Consider the following 7036-nt stretch of genomic DNA (forward strand, 5'->3'; position numbering starts at 1 on the left):
TTTATCTGGGGAGGAGTATAAGTGTACACACATACCCCACACACACTCACACGCTTTAGTCAAACCTTCAATCTGATGATCATGCTGACATATAAAATTCAAGTTGCTTGACACCTGTGTCATAGCTGTTGGAAGTTGCCACTGACATAGATCAAATCTTTCTTCAATGAAAAGCTATCTTTATTGAAGATATTTCAATGAAAGGCACATAATATTTTGACTCCTAATGAAACTGACCAGGAGACATTGAAAAGGAGGGCATAATAGTGGGATTGGATTTAAGTAGTGAGATTAGAGAACTCACAGAAGATGACGTTTGAGTTAAATGTGATGTCACAAATGACAACACGTTGGGAAGGGTTTAAAATATAATTTTGGTCACATTCTTTAGCTCAGATTGAATTTTATAAAAACCTGATCATCAATCCTCTAATTCATCCCAAGATGAAGAGAGGCCTAGACTTCTCTTCATTACTCTGGTTATTCAGAGTTTTTTTAAAGTAGCCCTATGAGAGTTGCAACAAGTAAATTCTGCCAGAGTTTTCATGATAAAGAGGGCATTTTTTCCACAAGCTGAGGATGGCTTCATAGAAGAGCAGATTTGAATGAAGACATACAAACTGATAGACATCTAAAAACAATATAGGGAAAAAATGCAACAAAGGTAGTATGTGTCTGATATTGACATTTATAATATCTAATACTTTAATGTTTCAATCCAACTTACAAGTTTATTATTTTCAGCTTTAGAAGCCACATGAATAAGAAAACAAAACACTAGAAACCAAAGGCTTGCTGATCATTTGCCCTAAAATACCATCTTTGAGAAACTGCTTCCGAGAGACTTTGGCATTTCAAGTTAAGGTCTTACTTGGCAGCACTGCTCTCTTCTTCACATTGTTCCAGGAAAGTGTGGAGTTTAAGGAAATGGAATTTTTATACCCTTTTTATCCCCTTGGCTACCGATGCACTGATATTTTGGCACTCTCTGTAAGATCTCAGAGCTTTTCTGCAGTGCATTTTATTTTTAGAAAATTCTTTTAGCTCTATCTGCTTCTGTCATCTTTCACACAGGTGACAGACACACACACGCATGCGTGCACGTGTGAGGAAAGTGGAGAAAATCCCTTTTTTAGATGTACTTTTAAGGAGTTACAGAGTTTTCTCTCCTATATGAAGCAAATTGAGGTTGAAAATCTTGTTCAAAGTTTCTGTAAAGCATGTAGTCTAAAAAACTTCATTATTGATGTATTCAGAATGTATCATTACATGTTTACTGTATTATTTAAGTAATAATTCCTCAAAGGAACTTATTAATAATAACAATAATTACTATTCTTATACAATTTCAGCTATCAGGATTTATTCAATCATTTTTTATTTAAAACTGCCTCTTATGATATAATTTTATAGATATAGTAACAATCTTATCAGAGCAAAAAACTATCAATGAATTGTATGTAAGGTTTACACCCACTCTTTATAATGCCAAACTATTTACTAGCCCCAGACAGCATCTTATTAGAAGAAAGATTCTCTTAACAAAACTTGAAAGTAGTTTAAAATTATACTTCAAAGTGTCCTCCACTTTTTCCTAAAAATGAAACGTAGAAGGGAAAGGGGAAAGGTTTAGCATTGGTAGAAATCCCCTATTCCCACAGCTTTCAGGATAATAAGAATTCTGATCCTAGATACAGAGAGAGTGCTCTAACATGATTTTTAGATAATAAAAATGAATTAATAAATATGCTACGCAGAAGGAAAATTTCAAAGAATAAGCTTCTACTCCATCAAAACTGTGGGCTCATGCCCATTGAATCATAATTTCTGAGTACTGAGGCAATTCTTTCATTAATGAAACAGTTGTCAGTTTCTGTCCAATAATACCCTGTGTGCACAGCAAGCCAATGTCTGGCACAAAATATAATATTATTTCTCAATTTTATATTTTCATCTATTGACAACTGCTGAAAGAGCAAACAAATAAACCACAAGCGTTCTTGGAGCTTTCATGGAGTTTCTATCAGCCTTTTACTTTAGGCAAATCTCTGATGAAGGTTAGTCAAGCCTAAATTGTTAAATACATTTTATCGAATGAACATTTAAGTCCTATACTAATGCACAGGACATTTTCTTGACAGACCAAAGTTTCAAATTAAGCAGTATGCTGTATTAAATAACAAGGTAAAAATGCACATATATACCTTGAAAGTAATTTTGCTTTTATGTAACCTGGATGGATGAAACTTGGCCATAGAAAAAAGATCTGAACATCTGAACATTTCTTTATATTGATTGTAAATGTGATAACTAATTTTATTGTGTCAACTTGACTGGAATAGGAGATGTTCAGGTATCTGGATCAGGATTATTTCTGGGTATGTCTGTGAGGGTGTTTCCTGATGAGATTAGCAATGAATCAGTGGAGTCAGTAATGCAGATTTCCCTTCCCCTTGTGAGGATGCCACCAGGATGGGTGAGCATCAACCAATTGGTTGAGAGCCTGAATAGAACACAAGGAAGAAGGAAAAATTCATCCCCTTTTTGCTTCCCCCCTGCCCACTTGAGGTGGGACACTTCATCTCATTTTCTCCAGTTATCAGACTGGTATTATACCATCTCCTCTGGTTCTCAGGCCTTCAAAATTGGACTGATTTACACCACCAGCTTTCCTGGGTCTCCAGCCTGCAGATGGGAGATTGTGAAACTTCTCAGTCTGTGTAATCACATGAGCCAATTCCTCATAATAAATCACCTTTTATACATACACATATACACACACACATATCCTAATGGTTCTGTTTCTCTGGAGAACCCTGATTAATGCAATACATTTTTTATTATCACTAATGAAACACGTCATGTGAAATGTATCTCAGAGTATACCAAATGTTTAAAAAAAATGGCCCAACATAAAGCATTACCTGCTTAAGACAGGATACTTTTTGTAAAGGGGTTTGATTTTAGATGATTAAGCATAAAACTAGTTTAAAAAATATTGGGGAGCTCAAGATACCTTTGGGATGACTTTCAGGTGGCTCAAATATAATCATTCAGGAACAGTGCTGAGAATAACAAGCAGATCTGCTTAAAAAGAAAGCTCCACAACTGCCATGGCCACCATAGATCCGCCACGTGCACTGCTACCAGGCTCTTGACTTGCCCTGCAATCCATGATATTAACAGCAGCCACATCACTGAGAACCCATTGATGCAGCCATTTTTTCTTTGTAATCCACAAGCTTCTACAGTCACCTTTATGAATAAAGTTAATTTACATGGATGTACCTTCCCTTAGGTGCTCAAGTTTGAACCGAATTTTCACTGGGCTGAATCTGATTGGCAAAACCTAGGCAATATGCCTGTGGCCAGGATATAAAAGTGCCAATGGAAGAACATTTTGCAGCAGTTGCTGGGGGTCTACTTTAGGGAGAAAGTACTTATATGGTGTATAACTCCCAAATGTAATAGAGGAATTCCAAATTTATTGGAATAAATAAAAAGTGTAATGGAAGACTGTTACATTTGCCCAACTAATTAGTTTTAATTTAAAGTTTTATGTGTCAGGTCAATATAATCATCCATAATAACTAAGTTAATACTACTACTATTGCTACCACTGCTACTACTACTATTGCTAATAATAATTGCATTTGTTTTCTTTGCAATTAATATTATTTACATTAATTTTCTTTTCTTCCTTTCTCTTCTTTTTCTTCCCCCCCACAACCCTGGGAGATAAACCTTGGAATCAAGGATAGAGTTCAGATTTCATTTCCGCTACCACAGCAGTTTTCCAGAGCTGTGCCATATACCATGAGGTACTCAAGATATTTGCAGTTTCAGGGAGACCTGGAGATCAAAACTATTTCCACAATGATAGTAAACTGATATATTTGCCTTTTTTACTGTGTTGAAATTTAAACTCATGGTACAAAACGAGTGGTGGATAAAACCATTGATGCTTTCACACCAATCAAGACAAGCGAAAGCAGACCATACTACTAAACTTTTTATAACTTCCCTCTACACAATCAGAGGGAGAAACCACAACAGCAGCAACTTATTGCCAAAGCAGTAAAATATGATTAATTTTCATAAACAATGGCCTTTGAGTATGAGTGTATGTACTTTTGATATTCTGTGTGATAAAATGTAAAATTCTCATGAAGAACTTCTGCTGTCTACTAAAGTATGTTGGTTGATGGTTGTCTTGAAGAAAAGTACATCTGTGATTGAGTGGCAAGCTGAGCCAGTTGATTTTTTTCCATTCAACAGAAGTTTTATTTCAAAGACTGGCTTACAATCTTACTCTTGTCATTCAGGCTTGGGCATTTAGCAGACATTTTCTAGAAAAATCAACAAAGTAAGCATGTCACTTCAAAGAACATAACTAAAAGTATTTGTTGGGATTGATAAAAATTGAGCTTTTTGTGAAAAGTGAAATTTTAGAAAATGTATGTCAATGACTGAGCTTGACAGCCTTCCAACTCTTGGAGTCTTTTCTGACAAGGTCAGTGATTATATAAATGGATGCTATTTAAAAATATTTTATAATTAAATGTGCCAACATTTGAGAGATTTGCATAAATCAATAAAACAATATTTTCCAATTGAAAAATATACAGGGTTATAAAATCATATGCTGGGAAAAGATCCAGTCAAATTCAAAATACACCAATGGATTTTAATGTACCAGATGATAAAAAGTTTACTGATACGGTTTCAGTTAACACATTGCAACTAACTTTTAATAGACTACCCTTTGTGGAGTTTTGGTATAGTATAAAAGAAGAATGTGCAATATTACCTAAATATATTATTGAGAGATTGCCTGCCATAAAAACAGCATGAGTTTGAGTGAGAAAAGTAATTCCATCAGCCTCCTCTTGTTCCCCAAAATGGCTAGCTACCGAGAGTTTGTCACTCTGAAGATTAAGCAAGTTTTTCCTCTTTTGAAATCTCCCCAAATCGCTTATCTACCCAATTGCAGCCAACCAAGTGAGAGAGCTGAGTATAAAGGGGTCACCGGAGAACCCCCAACCCACCTGTCCCTGGCATGAGTGCACACTGGGACGGAGCCTCGGGAAGTTTGTTCATTTGCAGTGGGGAGGAGCTTGGCCCCTCCTCTTCCTGGGTGGAACCTGGAATTCAATCTGTGAGGCAGGACGCACACTTGCAGGACCCTAGCTTTGCAGAGAGTCCTGTTTCCCTTTCTGTCCATTTTTGCTCAAAAATTCCATTTTTTTCAACCTTCAAAGTGTCTGTGAGTCTAATATCTCATGGCCATGTGACAAGAAACTGGCTCTTAGCTGAACTAAGGAAAAAGTCCTACGACACAAGGACACAAAAATGTACCTGAAGAGCAATTAGAAAGTCTCCACCACTTTCAAAAATCCCGTAAGAATGTTAAGAAAACTTGCTAATCAGAGTCTATCTATCTCAGGACTTACTCCTTTTCCTCTATAAAACCAAAACTTCCTTCAAATACCTTTGAATCCTGCTGAAAAGAGCATGGCCACAGATAGTTTCCTTTAAGGCTGTATGATCAGGAATAAGTAGCATTTACTAATTTTGTCTCAAATTTAATTTTATCTTTGACATTATTAAAATAATTATTCCTTTTCCTACTATATTTCTGTGTAAGCCTGATTTTTTATACTTTAACCAAAACAACATATTATAATAGGTTGAATGCAAAAGAGTTTTGAGAATTCAACTATTTCCTAATAAGCCAGATAGTTTTAAAATCTGCAATAATGTAGAAAAATGCTACTCTTCTCACCAATTATTTTTTAGTTTAGAAATGTATTTTTAGAAAGATATGTTATTTAGGTTAACATGTAATGGGTTAATCTTGCTATTTTTAAATTATTCAATAAACTTTTAAATCTCAGTTTTAATTTCAAGTGTAGTAAATATTAAAATATATAAGCCATAAAACAAAATTATTTGGGGTCTTCAATATTTTAAGGGTGCAGCGGTGTCCTGAAACAAAAACTTTGAGAATTTCTTTCCTAGCCTTTCATTATGAGTTCTAATTCCCATAAATACATGAGATTTCTTATATATAGCAATTATGATAAAAGTACTCAACATATTTAAAAAATCCTTGAATTCAGACTTTTGTCCCCATCATGCACTTGTCAATACAATGTGTACTGTTCACAGTATGTCAAATAGGAACAACACAGGATAGCTACATGTCAAAAAGTAAAATTGGTAACACTTGAAACGTACAACTGGATAGATTTATAGTGTGCATTAGTCAATGTGCTCCAGAGAAACAGAACCAATAAGACATATGATTAGATAGATAGATGCCAGATAGATAGATAGATAGATAGATAGATAGATAGATAGATAGATAGATAGATAGATTAGATAGATAGATAGATAGATGATAGAAAATAGATGCTTAGATGATTGGTAGGTAGGTAGATAGACAGATAGATGGAAATTTATTATGGGAATTGGCTCATGCAATTATGGATGCCGAGAAGTTCCACAGTCTGCCATCTGCAGGCTGGAGAACTAGGAAAACCTGTGGTATAATTGAGTTTGATACTGAAGGTCTGAGAACCAGGAGCACCAATGTTCCAGGACAGAAGAAGATGATTGTTCTAGCTCAAGAAGAGAGAGAGTGAATTTTTCCTTCCTCTGCCTTTTTCTTCTATTCAGGGACATGACAAAATGGGGGATGCCCACCCACATTGAGGAGCAAGACTTTTACTCAGTCTGTTGATTCAAATGATAATCTTTCCTGGAAACTCATTCAAAGACATACCAAAAATACAATTTTTCCAGCTATCTGGCTATTCCTTAACTCAGAGGCAAGTTGACACATACAATTACACATCACAGAGTGTATTCCATTCATTAATATTTTGTACATATTTAAATTATGGTGGTGCTGAATTTAATTTCAAATAATCAAAAGAAAAAAGAATAGGGAAAAAAGCAATATTGTTTTTCTAAAAAAATGATACTGTGCCTTTTCTGACACATTTTAGCAATTACCAAAACTTTTGTTCAC

The 7036-nt window shown here is 35.0% G+C and overlaps 1 long non-coding RNA gene across 1 annotated transcript; it reads left to right on the top strand.

Annotated features, from left to right (window-relative positions):
* The first annotated feature begins 329 nt into the window (after positions 1–329).
* Positions 330–5635, top strand: LOC130541571 (uncharacterized). Its single transcript, XR_008955640.1, has 3 exons — positions 330–664; positions 1975–2057; positions 3762–5635. It is a non-coding gene; the product is annotated as an uncharacterized LOC130541571 (long non-coding RNA).
* Positions 5636–7036: the final 1401 nt, after the last annotated feature.

This window comes from Pan paniscus, chromosome 4 (assembly GCF_029289425.2).
Source record: "Pan paniscus chromosome 4, NHGRI_mPanPan1-v2.0_pri, whole genome shotgun sequence".
In the NCBI taxonomy this organism is placed as follows: Eukaryota; Metazoa; Chordata; class Mammalia; order Primates; family Hominidae; genus Pan; species Pan paniscus.